Source organism: Canis lupus, chromosome 21 (assembly GCF_011100685.1).
Source record: "Canis lupus familiaris isolate Mischka breed German Shepherd chromosome 21, alternate assembly UU_Cfam_GSD_1.0, whole genome shotgun sequence".
Taxonomy (NCBI): Eukaryota; Metazoa; Chordata; class Mammalia; order Carnivora; family Canidae; genus Canis; species Canis lupus.
This window is the reverse complement of record NC_049242.1, coordinates 37220779-37239847: the sequence shown is the minus strand read 5'-3', so window position 1 is coordinate 37239847 and position 19069 is coordinate 37220779. Positions and strand designations below refer to the sequence as shown.

At 46.0% G+C, this 19069-nt stretch overlaps 1 long non-coding RNA gene across 2 annotated transcripts; it reads right to left on the bottom strand.

Moving 5' to 3' along the window:
- Positions 1 to 7702: 7702 nt before the first annotated feature.
- LOC119864898 lies at positions 7703 to 17430 on the bottom strand. Of its 2 annotated transcripts, XR_005375372.1 has the most exons (3): positions 17368 to 17430; positions 11321 to 11456; positions 7703 to 9622 (listed from the first exon to the last, which is right to left on the bottom strand). It is a non-coding gene; the product is annotated as an uncharacterized LOC119864898 (long non-coding RNA). The 2 variants fall into 2 exon arrangements; XR_005375371.1 differs by having other exon boundaries at positions 7703 to 11456.
- Between the last annotated feature and the right edge of the window lie 1639 nt (positions 17431 to 19069).

Below are 19069 nucleotides of genomic sequence, written 5' to 3'. Positions count from 1 at the left end.
CTATGAGCTCCCTGGACTGATGAGAGATTAAAATATGTTCAATCATAATATTAGTTTAATTATTATACTTAACTGTTATATCTGTCTCTTGGATATATTTTAAATGCATTTAATTAGCCAATAATCAAAAGCTAATTGATCGCAGATGTCGAAAGGGCTTTCAGCCCGAATTCCATGATGGTAACCAGTGCCAATAAAACCATTTGGGGAATTTCTGTTTTCATTAAAAAAAGGAGATGGAGTTCCAAATATAGGAATTACCCCAAATATAGCATAGCCTACATAAGAAGCTTCCTCGATGTGTTTGACATCTATAGGCACATCCTGAAACAGTCTTTACCAGAGTCTTCAACATTTGTTTTGTTTTATTAGTGTTTGTTACATGGAAATGTATTTAAAAGCATGGACAGAAAGATAATCACATAGAAAGTGTATTTGTAATAGATATAAATATTCCTTTTATCTTTAGACCCCCTATCTTAAGAGTGTTTCTCTAACTTTTTCCCTTATTGCCTCCAGGTAGCCTTGCAGGCATTTTTTCCCCTCCAGTGAGGGGGAAAAAATAATCATTTTGACCCTCCAGTGAAATTTTATTGCCACGGTTATACTGTGTATCTGTTTATGTGTATGTCTGTGCTTTCTATATGACGAAGAACCAACTTTCACCTGATATGTCCCTGTTGAGAATGCAGGGCCTTAAGATGATTCACACAATAAATAAATCAAGATGATTCATACAGTAAATCGAATCAGTCTTCAGAATGAAGCTGATGGCAAATGCACTCAATGTGAGAAATGAACCCATTTCTCAGAAGGCATACCCGGACACAAAGACAAACAGAGCTGGAAGGGCCTGGCTTGAGACCACGCTGTGGCCATTCTCGGAGCTCAAGGAGTCAAACCTAGGAGCTAGGTATGAGGAGGTATGTCTACTGAGAAACTATTTTCAGGAGAAGCCCAGGAATCTTCTGAGATGGAATTCACCCTACAGGGAAAGAGCACAAGATCGAGTCAAAGACATTGAACGAGGGGGAGAGGGGACATCTAAGCCCAGCATGGGGTCTGTTCCATGGATGAGCCCTCGTCCCAGCAGACTCATCCTGAATCCTAAGGTGAAGGTGCTACAAGGGCAACAACAAGCTCAAATTTTCTGCATGCCTTCCTGCCGTTGTTCCCAGGGCTCGCAGAAGCAAGGCTCCAAGGCACTGCGCCTGTGCAACCAGTAGGGGGCCTCCCAGCACTGCTGCACGGAGGCAAATGTGCCTTGGAACTGCTGTCCTCAGGCCAGTCTCAACTACCTGAGCCCTGTGGCCCGGGAGCCACGGATCACACCCACATGACGATGGACGTTGGTATCCTCTGTCCTGGCATCCCAAGAGCGCCACATTCGAGGCTCTTCAGGAGGGAGGCTGAGCCTGCGTTTTTGAGCTCACACGTTGAAATTCATTTGACCCAGGTTTGAGTTCGGTCTCTTCCATCATCTAGCTGTGTGGTTGCAGGCACATCACTCCCCTTTCTAAGCTTCCCACTTTCGCCTCCGTAAAATGGGGTGATGACAGCACCAGGGAGATCCAATTAGACGGTGCATGCAAAGGGCCCTTTGCACAACCCAGCACAAGGTAAGCGCTCGATAAACGTTAGCTGTTTTCAGCCCTCGACCGTGATCATTCCACCCAGTATTGCAGGCACATGAAATTGAGGGAAATTTCTCAGGCATGTATGCTCCTGTACCTCTGTACAGCTTTCCTGTCTGGAGTGTTTTTTAATGACACTTATCTGTCTGGAAAATGCAGAGCCATCCAACTCCCATGTCATGTCTGAGAAGGCGATTCCAGAAGAATCAGGGAAGCTCTCTGCTTAGAGCTCTGATCACACTGTAGGTTAATGCCCTCTCTTCTTCCCCTCTCCCACTGGACTGTGAGCCCTTTGGCAGAGAAAGCTGACCTCACTTCCATATCTCAGGGGGCCTAACACCGAGTCTGGACCAAGAAATGATGCGTGGGTACATGGCCTATTAATTATATTTCTAGAGCAATATCGAAACGCAGGTGGTCCCGCCTTTCAGAGCCCACCCTTGGCTTCTCTCTGAAGCTTTATAAAGCCTCAATCCCTGGATTTTCTACTCACTAGAGGTCCTCGAGCCCAAGCCAGCAGGTTTCTCTTCTTTCAGCCCAGGATGATGGGCAGGTGCTGCAGGATATTGTGTGAATGTTAGTGTCTTACGATAAACTGGTTGTAAACACTGTATCTGATATCTCAAACACTTATTAAGTCCCTACTGTATGCCAGACGCTGCCCTTTCAGAACCTAGTTCAGAGTACTGCGGCTCAGAGAGATTAAGCCACTTCTCCAAGGTCACTCCGCCTCCGAACTGGGATCCACATCCATGCCTTCTGACTCCTAGTCCCTTGCTTTTGTTGTATCACGTTGTCTGTCTCTGACACTGAAGCCAACTTGAGAGTTGAGGAATGGGTGATGGTGGGAGGAAGGCCTGTGAGGGGAGGATGGAGATGCGTTGTGCTCACAGGATTGCTGCAACAAGTTCCTTTCTACACACCTGGAGGGTTGCCACCCTGTCCACAGGTGAGGGGCCTTGAGACCTCCTGCAACCTCTGCTCACCTGTCTGCTCATCCTTCCCAATTCCAGTGCTACACACACACACACACACACACACACACACACACTTGCTCACATAGATACACATGAGCACACATACATACACAGTTCAGGTAAAATTAAGAAAAGAGTATACTTTTGAGCAAACATCAGTCACCAACTAGATTTAAGCTGAACCCACTTCCTAGCACAGGTCAGAAGGGACCTGCTCAACGAAGAGATCAGGTCTGTGACAAACAAGGAACTCTTGCATGTCAGGCCGGTCCTGAGAACGAGAGGCTGCTTGGAAACAGTTGGCTCCCTGAAGTAGATCAAAGATCTTGCCTTGTCTCTCGTAATGTATTTAATCAACCTGGGCAGGGTAACTGTCCCCACACAGGGGTCCCCTTCAAAGCAGCCTGGCTCACACCACATGCCTCTGGGAACTTCCACTTTCTCTACAGGCTGCAGGTGGGCTTCTGAGAAGACCTGGGATGGAGAACAGACTGGCTGAGGCCCAGATCCTGACTCCGCTCCTCCCCAGCTGTGTGACCTTGGGCAGGTTACTTTACCTCCCTGAGCCAGGTTTCTCCTCTCCAGAACGAGGATCTTAACTGCAGCCGCTGCTTGTAGTTATTCTGAGGGTGGCATGAGATTCTATATGTGCAGTGGCATAGCACTGAGCATGGCACACAGCAAGGGCTGTGGAATAACGTGGAAACCAGCACGGGGACACGGCGAGCACCGTCTGGACTTGCCCACTGACCTGCACCTGTAGCCGAAGAAGGCCTCGGGCCCCCCTGCCCTGTGTGACCTTCCCAGCCAGCCCTGGACGTCACGGCCTCCCAGGCCCCGGCTAAGCTCCCCGAGCAGCTGGTTTCTCCTCTGCTCCCCCAAGTCCCCCACTCGGTCCTGCGGGATCAACACCAGACTCGGGGAGAACCGGGGAGGAAGGACGGCAGCGGAGCCACCCGGGCAAGGGCCACCGGGGAAGCTGCCTGCCCTCGAGGCAGGGGTGGGAGCACGCGGCCCCGGGGCCCAGAGCCAGGCCCGCAGCCGGGGAGATCCCCCAACCCCAGCCTGTGACCCACGACCCCAGCCAGGCATCCACCCTGGGCTGGGCAGAGCTGGCTTCTCTTTCAATTGCAGAAAAATAGACATAAACATTGACCCCGTTAGCCATTTGTCGGGTGCAGCCCAGCGGCACTAGGGACGTTACACCGCTGTGCTGCCCTCACCACCCTCCACCCCCAGGACCCTTTGTATCTTGTCAAATTGAAAGTGGCCCCTTGGAACGTGACCTTCCCCGTGGTCCCAGCAGCTGGCGGCCCCCCTCTACCTCCGTCTCTGAGGGTCGACTATGCTAAGTACCTGGTCTCAGCGGAACCGTACAGTGTGTGTCCCTTTGTGACCGCGTTTGTCACTAGCAGTGTCAGCCAGGCTCACCCACGTTGTAGTGCGCGTGGGTTTCCGTCCTGTGTGAGGTGACTGGGTCTCTATCCTATGTCCAGGCCACATTTTGTTTATCTGGTCGCCCATCAGTGGCCACTTGGTTTGCTTCCTCCTTTCAGCTCTTGGGAGTAACACTGCTGTGAGCACCGGGGTGCAAATACCTGTGAAGACCCCTGCTTTCCATCCTTTGGGGGTGTATGCCCAGAAGTAGAATTGCTGGATCGAGTGATAATTGTATGTCTAATTTTTTTTTTTCAGGAACCACCATACTGTTTTCTGATGTTACTTCTTCTTCTTCTTTTTTTTTTTTTTTTCCTAATTAGACATTGTTCCCTTTTCTACTGCTATTTCTCTGTGCCTCCTCCCCACCCCTGCTGGGCTTTGGGGCAGCGTCTCTCCAGAGGCATAGGTTCCTATTTGCTGCTTTGACCCATCCCCTTCGATTTCAAGGACTCTGCTCTCCAAACTTCTGGGTCTTTCCCACCCTTGGAATGCCTCGCCCACCTCACGCAGATGAGCCCCCAGAACCCATCCCAGATTTCTGTGGAGGCTAACAGCTCAGCACCTTCGGGTTGTCATGGACACAGATGGGAGGACGTGTTGCTGAGATCTATTATACAAAACGAGGGCCCAGTAAGTGCAGTTCCCAGAAACCAGCCATTGAGTTTTTCTCATTTGGAAAATGATGGACAAGAACTTTGGAACTTCCCAAAAGAATAAGAAAAACTGAATTGAAAGTAAGTAACCTTAATCTACATTTTGAGATAAAATAAGTTTATTTATATTTGTTCTGTGTTCAAAGTGATAATTCTTTAACTCAACTTGGATTTTCAAATGCCTTGTCCCATCCCATGGGCAGCATCCACACTACCAGAATGTGCCTACACCTTTGGGAGAATTATTAAAAATTAAAAATTGACATAAGCTCCATGTCCAGTAGACTCAGCTTGAATCCCACCAAAACAGACGGAAGCAAATCAGGAGAAATGCACTTGAAGAAGCTCGCAACTGTGGTAAAGAACATATATTTCTTAACAAACGTCACAAAATAGTGGCCTGGGACATGGAGCGTGTGTTTGGGGACTTGGTGAGAAATGCTGGCACTGTTTTATTACCAGCAGTAAGTACCAAAGCCTGGCAGTATTTCCTCCTGGAACAATTATTTGCTGATTTGGGATTTTTAGGAGACGATTAAGCAAGAGCAACAGAAGATGATGTCTGCAGGACCCTCACAGGGTAAGTGGTGTGACAAGATCTTCCAAGATGGGAGAAATGAGGGGTTAAGGACAGTCCCTAGAGCTTATGTGAAAGGGGACAACACCCCCAGCAGGCCCACCACGACTGTGACTCTACACAGAGACTGGGTTGCTGTCTTTAATGAAACTTTGTCAGTCACGGAGTCAAGAAGCACGTATTGGGCATTTGCTCTGTGCCAGGCACTGAGGTCATAATAATGACCCAGCTAACATGGTTATTAAGTGCAAGGGCCTGTGCCAACTGCTTACATACACCACTCCATTAATTCTCAGGATGACGCTAGTTGGTTACCATAGTCCCCACCTTACAGATGAGGTCTCTGAAGCCTGGGGAGTCTAACTAATTTGCTCAAGGTCACAGGGATAGTGGCAGAGAAGGGATTTTAATCCAGGTACCTGACTGGAGAGCCCATGTCCTTAAGCACTTTGCTAAAATGGGGACAACCACTAGGGATTATTAAGAATACAAATTCAGGGCAGCCCGGGTGGCTTAGCAGTTTAGTGCCACCTTCAGCCCAGGGCATGATCCTGGAGACCCAAGATCAAGTCTCATGTCGGGCTCCTGGCATGGAGCCTGCTTCTCCTTCTGCCTGTGTCTCTGCCTTTCTCTCTCTCTCTCTCTCTCTGTCTCTCTCTCACTCTCTCTCTGTCTCTCATGGATAAATAAATAAAATCTTTAAAAAAAAAAAGAATACAAATTTAATACAGTATGATTGCTCCCCATTCCCTGCCTGCCCCCACCAGGGAGCGCAGAGTCCCATCAGGACGAATCAGGCAATGATATTTCAATACTCTCTGCTAAGAGCTAATGTGGTATGCTGTTCCAGATACACTGATGACATCAAAAACACAAGTAACAAAAGAAAAAAAATGGTCTTGGGAGCTCCTGGGAGGGGCCTACCTTGCCTGAGAAGTTACCACCTTCTGGGACAGAAAGTGGAAGTAGACACACCATGGAGGAGAGCAGAGAGATGCAAAGTCTCCAGGAGCAGAGTGGGTCCCTGACCCCAAGGCACAGCTGGAGCTCACTACAACATGCTGCCAGATCTAAAGCAGTAGTTCTCTAGGGGATGAATTTGTGCTCCCCCTCCCTCCACCAAGAGGACAATGTCCAGAGACATGTCCAACTATAACAACTCAGGGGGGTGGAGTGCTACTGGCATCTAGTGACAGTGCACAAGACAGTCTCCAAATAACAAAGAATTATCTGGCCCAAAATGTCAATAGTGCCAAGAAGTTCAGAAACCCTGGCGTGAAGCAAGTAAACATTGATCAGCAGGGGAATGGTCAACCATAGATAAGCTTAGGAAAGGGGAATTCTAGAAGCCAGCTTCAGCAGAGACCATCTGTGATAGTCAAATTGTGTTCCCCCAAGAAGATAGATTGAAATCCTAACCCCCAATACCTCAGAATATGATGTCATTTGGAAACTGAGTGGTTGCCGATGTACTTAGTTCAGGTGAAGTCATAGTGGAGTAGGATGGGCCCCAGGCCAACATGGCAGGCTTCCCTATAAAGCGAACACCAATGGAAGAGGCATGCACAGAAAAAAACCACTGCCACGTGAAGATGAAGGCAGCTCTCAGTGAAGCCATCCAAAGATGGGCAGCAAACTACTGGAAGGTAGAGAAGAGGCGTGGAACAAGATTCTCACACCCTCAGAAAGAACCAAGGCCGCCAACACCTTGAATAGACTTCTAGCCTCCAGACCTGTGAGAGAGTACATTTCTAACGGCTAAGCAGCCCAATCTATGGACCTTTGTTATGGCAGCCCTGGCAAATGGATATATCATCCAGGTACTCCTTCTGGGCGACAATGACATGGTAAATGGGCTTTGCACATCCTGGACCCCAAGCCATGATGAGCAAGGTCAGTCCCTACACTTCCCTCGGTTCTGTTTCCAGCCTCACCAAGTTAGAGATCATTTTGATGCTCACTGCCTCCCTCATCCAGGGAGAGAACAGGCTGACCGCTCAGCACCTGTATGCCAGCCCTACCACCCCTGAAGGCCTGAGCTCTCCTGAACACGAACAGAAGAGAAGCTGTCTCAGAGCAGAGAGCCAGTCCTGGCTGGCCTCACTTTAAGCTGACGGTTTCCAAAGTGCACAGGGGTGTGTGTGTGATAAGGGATGAACAATGAACAAGACTTTCTATGGGAGTATGGGAAGGAACCATGAGACATTACTTAGAATTTCTTTTTTTTTTTAAGATTTTATTTATTTATTCATGAGAGACACAAAGAGAAAGACAGAGACACGGGCAGAGGGAGAAGCAGTCTCCCTGCGGGGAGTCTGATACGGGACTCGATCCCAGGACCCCGGGGATCACACCCCAAGCTGAAGGCAGATGCTCAACCACTGAGCCACCCAGGCATCCCAGAATTTCTTTAGTTAGAAATAAAGGTCAAATACTATTTAATGCATGGATTGACAAGGAAATCTGTAAGTAGTTTATGAATAAATATTCATGTAGTGTGAGCGTGTGCTTCAAAGCAGTGGCCACTGCTCTAGACAGGGCCTTAGAAAACATCATTGCCATCTCTCTAACCTGCTCTTGCTTGAAAGTGATTCATAAAAGACCATGAGTGCCAGGCTAGGGGATTCGGCTTCCGTCCTGTGGGCCGTGAATGCCCTCTGAGAGTCTGAAGTAGGAGAGAAACTCTAGCGGTTCTGGAGGGAGGTTAACGGCACAGTAACGAGTGCGGATTCTGGAAGCAGCTGAATAATTTCCGAGTTGTAATACTTGCTACCTGTTTAACCTTGGGCAAGTTATTTAGCTTATGTAAGCCGCGGTTTCCTCGTCTGTAAGCGAAGAAGAGTAACCATCTCTTGATGTTGTAAGGATTAAAAGAGATGACTGCATTCAGAGCACCTCACACAGGCACCTGGCAAGCCACATTATGATTCTCATTTAGGACACCACTCTCTTGGACCTACATCTCAATGTAGGGTTCAGTCAGACCTCCAGCTGCCACATTCTAGAACTTGCCCTTCAAATATAGATGGAAGCTGGGGCGCCCTGGTGCCTCAGTCAGTTAAGCAGCTGACTCTTGGTGTTGGCTCAGGTCACGATCTCAGGGATCATGAGATCGAGCCCCACATCGGGCTCCATTCTTGACGTGGAGTCTGCTTGAGATTCTCTCCTTCTTCCTCTGTCTCTTCCTGCTGCTCATGCTCTCTCTCTCTCTCTTAAATAAGGAAAATCTTGACAAATACATATATAGGTAGAAGTTGCCTAAAAAGCAATGTTTGAAGATACATAAATTCTTGGGCTCCAAAACCTGGTTCACTCAGCCCCAAGAATAATGGCGTTGAAGGCCTCTGGTAACATACAGAGGTAGGTCTGGAAGATATAAAGCCAGGCCTACCACACTCCAGTGTACCAAGCTGTCTTTATAATGGGGTAAGATCAAATATTAGTTCTTCCTCGAGTGCCTTAGTTTTTCTTCAAAGTAATATCACTTCCTGGCTTAACACCACAGCACTGGAAATACACCTGCAAACCCCCACCCACCCGCCACCACCACTAATCAACATTAATTGAATTTTAAATCCAACTGAAAACATGACAGGTGGTGTGATTATGTTCTAGCCACTCAGGCTTCTAGCTGGATTGAAAATTGCATTCCTCTCCCCATCAGAAAATCCAAGTCATTCTCTCAGTTTAAGAAGGAAGTCTTTGCAGGTGCTGAGCTGCTCTTGTAGCGCCAACACCCCGGATCTTCTGCCAAAGTACATTCAAGAGCGCCATCTCCTGGCCAAAGCTCAGAACAGAAGGAAAATGAAAGAAGAAGCAGGTGCCTAAATGGTCTGTGTCTTTAATCAGCAGCTTAACTACTTAACCATGAAAATAAGCTTCCCAGGGCTAATGAGAGTTGCCCAATTTGCAGAAAGTGGGTGTTTATTTTTGTAGCACAATTTTCCAGCTGCCTGCATCTCGCGTCCTTTACAGCGTGTAGCATCTGCTTATGCTGCGCTGCGGGTGCACATGGTTTTGCTTAAGGACCCCTCCTGGATGCCGAGGGGCACAGGGAGGTCTCCCAGCATTGAAGATTGAATTGAGGGAATCCAGAAAAACCTTCCAGGTTCACCCAATTAGGACCTGGCATTCAGGCTTAAGTGTCTTTATGGTTCAACACTAACCAAACAAACAACATGATGAAAAGACAGGTTGAACTTTGCTAATACCATATAGAAGCAAGCAAATGAAGGAGAACTGAAGCAACATGGTCCACGGTCAGCACATCCATGGCTATTTATCATTCTGCTCTTTTTTAAAAAGTGCAGGTGTTTCTGCAATAACGAGGTCTGTGTGTTCCTGAGGGAGGGAGAAAATACTTTCGGTGAAATTGCACACTAAAAATAATAAGACTTACGGGAAAATGAAAATGAGGCAGACAATTCAACACAGACACAAATTTCCGACCAGAGCACTAACCAAAGCAATAACAATCTTAATAAAAAAAAAAAAATACCAGCAGAGTCTAAAAAGGAATGCTCAGCTCCTAATACATTAAAAAAAAATCTGCAGAAAACAAAGGACTTTGACTTGAAATGGAGAAAAAGGAGGAAAAGGTCATTTGATGCGGGCAATGTAAAGGAATCTGTAGTCTTCCGAGTCATGGAGATAAGGAGGCGATGCCCAGGGGCAGGGAGCACTGAGCCCGAAGCGTTCCTAAGACGGAGATTGTAGCTCAGCGAAGGTGACAGGAGGCAAGGGAGGACCTTGCTGTAGAGAGCTGTGTTCCTGCACTTGGGCTCCAGCTTCCAACAGGCTGGGACCATCACATGGGAAACCAGTGCAACTTCCACGTTCCCCTGACATCATCCCCCCATTTACCAACCACATTTGAGCTAATTTATGTTAAGATCACTCACAGCACACAAGTGTTATAACAAAACAGACTGAACGTGGGCCGCTTCCCCAGCACACATTGACGCTAGCCCCTGCAGAAAGAGTGGATCTGTCAGCCCCGCTTCTGCTTCTGGCCTTCTCCCTACAGCCTCGGGGTTGGATTCACAGATGTCCCCACCTCCCAGTCACAGGGCCCCTGTCGAGGCTCCCAGGCTTCCCAGGCTTCCTGGACATCAGTTATATTTGAGGTGCTACTAGGTAGTCAGTAACATACTATATATTTGACAAACCTCTTTTGGTGACAAGTGAGAGAATTCAAACTAAAACCACTTTAAGAAAAGGAGAACATTTTGCTGACTTATTCAAAGTCCAACTGTAGTATGCATTCAGGTACAGCTGGAGCCAGGCGGTCACATTTGGTCCCTGTCTATCTCTCTTTCTCCCCACATGCTACTGTCCCTGATGAGAGTGCAGGTCTTTTCCAGGCCTCTCCCACTGAGGACACGTGAACCCTCTAGATCCGTGGTTCTGTAGCCAGCTAGCAATGTCGGAGGAAACAAGAGTTTCTCTTTCCCAACAGTTTTGAAATAAAGAAATCCAGGTGTTGCCTTATTGCCCCAGCTCACTTGGTAATAGGATGAGGTCCCTGGTTGGGCCGGGTTTGTGGGCTGACCCTCACATTCAGAGGCTGAGTCAGCCTCACCCAAACCACGTGTACATCAAGGGAGAGAAGTCCCTGAAGGAGAGATGAGTCCAGTACCTGGAAAGAGGGTACAGGTCAACCCAGACACCCATCACCTGTGGCATTCCAAACCAGCCACCCATCTAATAGCTTATGACATTTGGAGAATCTGGTTTCTGAGCCACACTTTTTATCTGCTCATGCTATCTGAGCAACACTATTTATCTTGCATTTAAATAAAGGAATGGAAAAAGATGCATCTTGCCAGCTTATATATTTTGTTTGGCTGGACAGCGCTGTTTGCTGTTAAAATTTAATTCACTGCAAACATTTAGAACTCGCAAAATGTAGGGCTTGCTTCTCTTAAACTGGAGCCACATCGTGCCTATTTCCCCACATGGTGACAATAGGCCGAGCTGAGTCCCTGCTGCTGCCTATGCTCCTCCACCCTCCCCCAGGTCACTAGTTTTGTTACCCACCCGGCCCATGGAGGCGTGTGAATTTGCAATCAGCCAGTGAATGTAGCTCTGGCCACCTAGCCTCTCCAGTGGCAGTTGGCAGGAGTTCTCGAGTCAAGAAGCACTGAGTCAGGGTGTCCTGCTCTTCAGTCTTGTCCTGGTATTTCAAACATACATGAAAGCGTGTCAGTGGTCAGGTGGTCTATTACTAGGACTTTGCTGCCTTAGCGTTACACCTTTAGAGCTAACTAGGCAAGATGGTGGAAGAGGAGGGGTCCTCATTTCATCCGATCCCCTAAATTTAGCTAGATAACAATCAAACCATCCTGAACACCTATGAATTCAACCTGAGATGTAAACAAAGAACAGCTGGAACTCTACAAATAGAAAAGTGACCACTTTTTGCTAGGTAGGAGTGTGGAGAAGAGAAACAGAAGGGATATATGGGAAGATAAACAGTGGGAGGGGGAGTCTTTGTAAGCCAGCTGCAGGAAAGTGATACAACCCTGGGGCTCAAAGTTGGGACCTTTAGAAATCTGCTCCTGTGAGAGCCTTCCCTGCCTGAAAGGTGCTCAGTGGTGAAGTGGGGCAGAACCGCAGGTGGGACAGTGCGGTCTCGATATTCCAGGAAGCACAGAAAGAACAGGGATGCCTGAGCCAGCAGAGCTCCCAAGCATTGGAGTGGGGAAACCGGTTTAAGTCAGTGAGCCTGGGAGACGGTTATGTGCTGTGCCATAACCGTGAACCATGGACGGATCAGGTGATCGCTCTCCATGTCAGGTCCCTGCAAAGGACTAAAACACAGCAACCCTCCACCTTCCTCAGGGAGAAGTGCAGCAGGTGCACACTTGATCGGGTGAATGCTCTCCATACCAAGGCCTGGCAATGGACAGAAACTGGGTGACCCTCCACCTCCTCCAGGAACTATGGAGTGGGTGCACACAGGAGCAGGCAAAGGCTGTCCCTGTTGAAACCCTACAAATTGCACAAATTAGTGTCCCCCTGCCTGCCCCTGGGGAAGATCCGAGTGGGTGAGCACCATAGAAGTCTGCAGAGTTTGGCACACACCCAGATCACTCAGCTCCAGGCCAGGGCTGGAGATCCGGGTACAGCCTTTTTTTTTTTTTTTTTTCTCATTTCATCATCAAAAGAGGCCTGGAAAGCCTTCAAGGAACTAAAGCCTCACACAGCAAACAGCTTACAGTGAGCCTGGCCCAGAGGCAAGAGTAGTGCAACTCCACCCAGGCACAGACACCTGAGAATCAGCACAGCAGGCCCCTCCCCCAGAAGGCCAACTGGAAGAACAGGGCAACAGCAAGTTTACTGACCAAACAGCCCTGGAAAGTTCCAGGGCTGAGGAAAAATAGTATATAGAACTTGAGTTTTTTTTTCTTATGGTTCGTTTATCTTTCCGGTTAAAATTTTCCATTATTTTTTCTCTTTTTCTCATCTCAACTAGTTTCTTATTTTATCAACTCATTTTTAAGTCTTTTCCAACTTTCATATTTTACAATTTTGTGTTATAGATATATTCTTCATTTTTGGCTTCCTTTCACTGTATTCAATTTTATTTTTGTACATATATGTTTTACTTTTTTATGATTTTTGAAAAAGATTTTATTAATGAAAGACTCAGAGAGAGGCAGAGACACAGGCAGAGGGAGAAGCAGGCTCCCTGTGGGGAGTCTGATGCAGGAATTGATCATGCCCTGAGCCAAAGGTAGTTCCTCAACCACTGAGCCACTCGGGTGCCCCCCCTTTTTTTATAATTTTGGAATTTAATATCTTATAACACACAAACCAAAATACACTCAGAACCGGTGGGCCACCCCATTTTGTCCACCCTGTGAGATTATATTGTCTCTCCCCAGCCTCATTCCCCCCCCACCTATTTTTTTTTAAGATTTTATTTATTTACTCATGAGAGAAAGGCAGAGACCTTCCAATAATTCCAATAATATGGATGTTACTTTCTTTTTTTCAAACTATTACTTATTTCTCAGAGCCTCTCCTGTGGGCTCTTAGTTTTTATTCTCTTTTCCTCGGCTTCCTTCCTTTCCATCAACTTGTCTTCCATGTCACTTATTCTCTCTTCTGCCTCATTTATTCTAGCTGTTAGAGCATCCAGTTTAGACTATACCTCAGTTAGAGTATTTGTAATTTTAGCCTGATTAGATCTTATTTCTGCACTAAGAGATTCTTGAGTCTTGTATCCTTTTTTCAAGCCCAACTAGTAACTTTATCATTGTAATGCTGAACTCCATCTCCAATATTTTAGTTAAGTCTATATCCATTAAATCTGTGGCAGAGAGTATCACCTCTGCTTCTTTCTTTTGTGGTGAATTCCTCTTTCTAGTCATTTTGTCCTGTGCAGAATGGCTGTATGAATAAGCAGAGTAAAAAATAACCGTGACCCAAGCAAAATACACATTACAGAATCCAGAAAATACAAGAAAACAGGCAAACAAACAAACAAATAAAAGTAAAGTAAAAAAGAAAAAAGAAAAGTAAAGAAAAACAAATAGAAAAAGAGAAATAAGGGATTTCTGGGTGGCTCAGTGGTTGAGCATCTGCCTTTGGCTCAAGGCATGATCCTGGGGTCCTGGGATCAAGTCCTGCATTGGGCTCCCTGCATGGAGCCTGCTTCTCCCTCTGCCTGTGTCTCTGCCTTTCTCTCTCTGTGTCTCTCATGAATAAATAAATAAAATATTTAAATAAATAAATAAATAAATAAATAAATAAATAAATAAATCAAAGACTGTAGTAAGAGAAGGACACTATATCATATTTAAAGGGTCTACCCAACAAGAAGATCTAACAATTATAAATATTTATGCTCCTAATGTGGAAACAGCCAATTTTATCAACCAATTAATAATCAAAGTAAAGAAATACATAGATAATAATACATTAATAGTAGTAGAATTCAACACTCCACTCTCAGCAAGAGACAGATCTTGTAAGCAGAAGATCAACAAAGAAACAAAGGCTTTGAATGGCACACTAGGCCAGATGGACTTCACAAATATACACAGAACATTCCATTCTAATGCAAAAGAATACACATTCTTCTCAAATGCAGATGGAACTTTCTCCAGTATAGACCACATACTGGGTCACAGATCAGGTCTCAACTGATACCAAAAGATTGGGATTGTTCCCTGCATATTTTCAGACCACAGTGCTTTGAAACTAGAACTCAATCACAAGAAGAAATTTGGAAGGAACTCAAATGCTTAGAGGTTAAAGAGCATCCTACTAAAATATGAATGAGCCAACCAGGAAATTATAGAAGAATTACAAAGATTCATGCAAACTGATGAAAATGAAAGCACAACTGTTCAAAATCTTTGCGATATAGCAAAGGCGGTCCTAAGAGGGAAGTACATTTCAATACAAGCTTTTCTTAAAAAATTAGAAAGATCTAAAAACACACAAGCTAACCTTAGACCTAAAAGGGTTGAAGGAAGAACAACATATAAGGCCTAAACCAGACAGGAGAAAAGAAGTAAGAAAGATTAGAGCAGAACTCAAGGAAATAGAGACCAGAAGAACAGTAGAACATATCAATGAAACTAGGAGCTGTTTCTTTGAATTAGTGAGATAGATAAACTCCTAGCCAGACTTATCAAAAAGAAAAGGGAAAGGATCCAAATAAGTAAAATCATGAATGAAAGAGGAAAGATCACAACCAACACCAAGGAAATATAAACGACTTTATGAACGTATGATGAGCAAATAAATATATGCCAACAAATCAGGCAATAGGAAGAAATGGATGCATTCCTGGAAACTTATAAATTACCAAAAGTGAAACAGGAAGAGATAAAAGCCTGAACAGGCCAAGAACCAGCAAGGAAACTGAAGCAGTCACCAAAAAATCTCCCAAGAAACAAGAGTCCAGGGCCAGATGGCTTCCCAGAGGAATTCTACCAAACATTTAAAGAAATACCTATTCTACTGAAGCTGTTTCAAAAGATAGAAATGGAAAGAAAACTTCTAAACTTGTTTTATGAGGCCAGCATTACCTTGATCCCAAAACCAGACAAAGATACCATCACAAAAAGGAAAATTACAGATCAATATCCCTGAGGAACATGGATGTCAAAATACTTACTGAAACACTAGCCAATAGGATCCAACAGTGCATTAAAAGGATTATTCACCATGACCAAGTGGGATTTATTTCTGGAATAGAAGGATGGTTCAATATTCATGAATCAATCAATGTGACAGATCACATTAATAAAAGAAAAGACAAGAACTATATGACCTCCATTGATGCAGAAAAAGCACTGGACAAAATACAGTATCCTTTCTTGATTAAAACTCTTCAAAGTGGGACGCCTGGGTGGCTCAGCAGTTGAGCATCTGCCCTCAACTCAGGGCATGATCCCAGGTCCCAGGATCGAGCCCTACATCAGGCTTCCTGCAAGAATCCTGCTTCTCCCTCTGCCTATGTCTCTGCCTCTGTGTGTGTGTGTCTCTCATGAATAAATAAAATCTTTAAAAAAGACCTCTTCAAAGTGTAGGGATAGAGGGAACATACCTCAATATCATAAAAGCCAACTATGAAAAGCCCACAGCAAATATCATTCTCAATGGGGAAAAACAGAGCTTTTCCACTAAGGTCAGGAATGACAGAAATGCCCACTGTCACCATTGTTGTTCAACATAGTACTAGAAGTCCTAGCCTCAGCAATCAGACAACGAAAAGAAATAAAATGCATTCAAATTGGCAGAAAAAGAAATTAAACTCTCATTCTTTGTAGATGACATGATACTGTGTATGGAGAACCCAAAAGACTCCACCCCAAAATTACTAGAACTCATAGAGCAATTCAACAATGTGGCAGGATATAAAATCAATGCACCAAAGGCAGTTACATTTCTATACACTAACAGTGAGACTGAAGAAAGAGAAATTAAGGAATTCATCCCATTGACAATTGCACTAAAAACCATAAGATACCTAGGAATAACCCTAACCAAAGAGGTAAAGGATCTATACTCTAAAAACTACAGAACACATGGGAAAGAAATTGAGGAAAACACAAAGAGATGGAAAAACATTCCATACTCATGGATTGGAAGAATAAAAATTGTGCAAATGTTTATGCTACCCAGAGCCATTTACACATTCAATTCAATCCCTATCAAATACCATGGACCTTTTTCACAGAGTTGGAACAAATAATCCTAACATTTGTATGGAAACAGAAAAGACCCCAAATAGCCAGAGGAATGCTAAAAAAGAAAACCAATGCTGGGGGCATCACAATGCCTGACTTCAAGCTATATTTCAAAGCCGTGATCATCAAGACAGTATGGTAGTGGCACAAAAACAGACACAGAGATCAATGGAACCGAACAGAAAAATCAGAAATGGACTCTCAACTCTATGGTCAACTAATCTTCAACAAAGCAGAAAGAATATCCAATGGAAAAAAGACAGTCTCTTCAATAGATGGTGCTGGAAAAACTGGACAGCCACATGCAGAAGAATGAAACTGGACCATTCTCTCACACCATACACAAAGATATACTAAAAATTGATGAAAGGGGGATCCCTGGGTGGCTCAGCAGTTTAGCGCCTGCCTTCGGACCAGGGCCTGATCCTGGAGTCCTGGGATCGAGTCCCACATCAGGCTCCCTGCATGGAGCCTGCTTCTCCCTCTGCCTGTGTCTCTGCCTCTCTCTCTCTCTCTTTCTCTCTCTCTCTCTCTCTCTTTCTGTGTCTCTCATGAATAAATACAAAATCTTTTTTAAAAAAATTAAAATAGATGAAAGATATAAACGTGAGACAGGGAATCCATCAAAATCCTAGAGGAGAACACAAGCAGCAACCTTTTTGACCTTGGCCGCAGCCACTTCTTGCAAGACAGGTCTCTACAGACAAGGGAAACAAAGGCAAAGATGAACTACTGGGACTTAACCAAGATAAAAAGCTTCTGCACAGCAAAGGAAATAGTCAACAAAACTAAAAGACAACCTACAGAATGGGAGAAGATATTTGCAAATGACATATCAGATAAAGGGCTAGTATCCAAGATCTATAAAGAACTTACCAGGGATCCCTGGGTGGTGCAGTGGTTTAGCGCCTGCCTTTGGCCCAGGGCGCGATCCTGGAGACCCGAGATCGAATCCCACGTCGGGCTCCCAGTGCATGGAGTCTGCTTCTCCCTCTGCCTGTGTCTCTGCCTCTCTCTCTCTCTGTGTGACTATCATAAATAAATAAAAATTTAAAAAAAAAGAACTTACCAAAGTCAACACCCAAAAAGTAAATACTCCGGTCAAGAAATGGGCAGAAGACATGAACAAACATTTCTCTAAAGACCTAGACAAGGGGGGGAGGGGCAAGATGGCAGAAGAGTAGGGTCCCCAAGTCACCTGTCCCCACCAAATTACCTAGATAACCTTCAAATCATCCTGAAAATCTACTAATTCGGCCTGAGATTTAAAGAGAGACCAGCTGGGACGCTACAGTGAGAAGAGTTCACGCTTCTATCAAGGTAGGAAGACGGGGAAAAAGAAATAAAGGAACAAAAGGCCTCCAAGGGGGAGGGGCCCCGTGAGGAGCAGGGCTGAGGCGGGCGAGTGTCCCCAGGACAGGAGAGCCCCGTCCCGGAGGAGCAGGAGCTGCACCAACCTTCCCGGCAGAAAGGGGCTCACAGGGAGTTGGAGCAGGACCCAGGAGGGCGGGGATGCCCTCGGGCTCCCGGGGACACTAACAGACACCTGCGCCCGGGGAGAGCGCCGAGCTCCCTAAGGGCTGCAGCGCCCACGGCGGGACCCGGAGCAGCTCAGAGGGGCTCGGGCGGTGGCTCCGCGGAGGGGGCTGCGGGCCGGAGGCTGGGGGCGGGGGGGCTCGGGGGCGGCTCCGGGGAGGGGGCTGCGGGGCGGGAGTGCGAATCCAACAGCGCAGACCGGGAGCACAGGGCGCCGGGACACAGCCCAGGATCCGGCCTCCCCCGGGGACAGGCAGAGGCCCGGAGGGCCCAGGACAGCAAGGACGCTCCTGCCCCGAGCTGAGCAGATCAGCGGCCCCGCCCGGAGCCTCCAGGCCCTGAAGGCGGAGTTACTGCGGGAGCTGACTCCAGGGCTCCAGAGCTGGCTGCCACGACTGTGGTTGTTCCTCCTGCAGCCTCACGGGGTAAACAACCCCCACTGAGCCCTGCACCAGGCAGGGGGCAGAGCAGCTCCCCCAAATGCTAACACCTGAAAATCAGCACGACAGGACCCTCCCCCAGAAGACCAGCTAGACGGACAAGTTCCAGGGGAAGTCAAGGGACTTAAAGTACACAGAATCAGAAGATACTCCCCCGTGGTTTTTTTTTTGTTTTGTTTTGTTTTTCTTCTTCTTCTTTTTGATTTCTGTTTGCTTCCCCCACCTTTTTTTTCCTTTCTTTCTTTTTCTTTCTCTTTTTCTTCTCTTTTTTTCTTTTTTTCTTCCTTTTTTCTTTTTTCTTTTTCTCTTTTCTTTCCTTCTTTCTCTCTCTTTTTCTCCTTTTCCCAATACAACTTGTCTTTGGCCACTCTGCACTGAGCAAAATGACTAGAAGGAAAACCTCACCTCAAAAGAAAGAATCAGAAACAGTCCTCTCTCCCACAGAGTTACAAAATCTGGATTACAATTCAATGTCAGAAAGCCAATTCAGAAACACTATTATACAGCTACTGGTGGCTCTAGAAAAAAGCATAAAGGACTCAAGAGACTTCATGACTGCAGAATTTAGATCCAATCAGGCAGAAATTAAAAATCAATTAAAT